A 1,125-nucleotide genomic window follows, 5' to 3' on the forward strand; every position below is an offset into this window, starting at 1 on the left:
GATTCCAGCATAAATTCTTAGATACAGTATGATCTCTGCAGAGAAATTATAAATTCCTTTGATCGAGCAATCTTCAATGCTATATGAAGTCAAGGACATGTAATAAATCTGTATATTTGCGAATTCCAGTCATGGAGCTGCAATGCTTATTTGCATTCACTGGAGGAGAATAACTTGCGCAATGGGAATGTGAGGCAGTTTCCCATGGCAACCAGTGACTTTTTCATTGTCTAAAAGTTCTTTGATAAATGAAAACATTTAAGCAGATGTTTCACTTGCACTAGTTTTTGTAAATTCCCCTACTGAGTAATGCTAAAACTTTCTACATAGATCAGAAGTGAATGGAGAAGTGATTGTTAGAGGCAGATGTCAGATAGTTAAAGGGGTTTTCCCAAGAATGAAAGTTCATTTTTATCAATAGATCTTGGAATAATAATAACTTCCACAATTGGATGTGTTTAAATAAAATGTTCCTGTGCTGAGATAATCTTATAAATGTGCCCCTCCTGTGTACTGTGTGCAGGGGTACATTTATAAGATTATCACAGCACAGGAACATTTTATTTAAATACATTCAATTGGCGGAACTTATTATCATTCCAAGATCTATTGATTAAAAAGAACTTTTTTCGTGGGAATACCCCTTCAAGGCCGAGTTCACATTACGTTTAACTTTTCATCCATAACTGTGTTGGCAGTCCAGTCTGAAATACCAAAAAATGTGATTCAAACAGAGCCCCTGACAAAGCCATTGAGTACAATAACACAAACCGAGGCCAAGGTATATTACTCTTAGGCCACGTTCACACGGTCAGTATTTGGTCAGGTTTTTACCTCAGTATTTGTAAGCCAAAACCAGGAGTGGAACAATCAGAGGAAAAGTATAATAGAAACACGTCACCACTTCTGTATTTATCACCCACTCCTGGTTTTGACTTATAAATACTGATGTAAAATACTGACAAAATACTGAACGTGTGATCGAGGCCTTATTGCGTTAGGCTAGAAAGACTGAAATCACCATTTGCACTCAATGGCTCCATCGGCAGTTTCTTCTGAATCCATACAATTCCCAACAGAGTCATGACTGAGGAAGCTAAACGCAATATGAACGCAGCCTTAGTG

Source organism: Phyllobates terribilis, unplaced genomic scaffold, assembly GCF_046119375.1.
Source record: "Phyllobates terribilis strain yellow unplaced genomic scaffold, ASM4611937v1 Scaffold_11__3_contigs__length_659146591, whole genome shotgun sequence".
Taxonomy (NCBI): Eukaryota; Metazoa; Chordata; class Amphibia; order Anura; family Dendrobatidae; genus Phyllobates; species Phyllobates terribilis.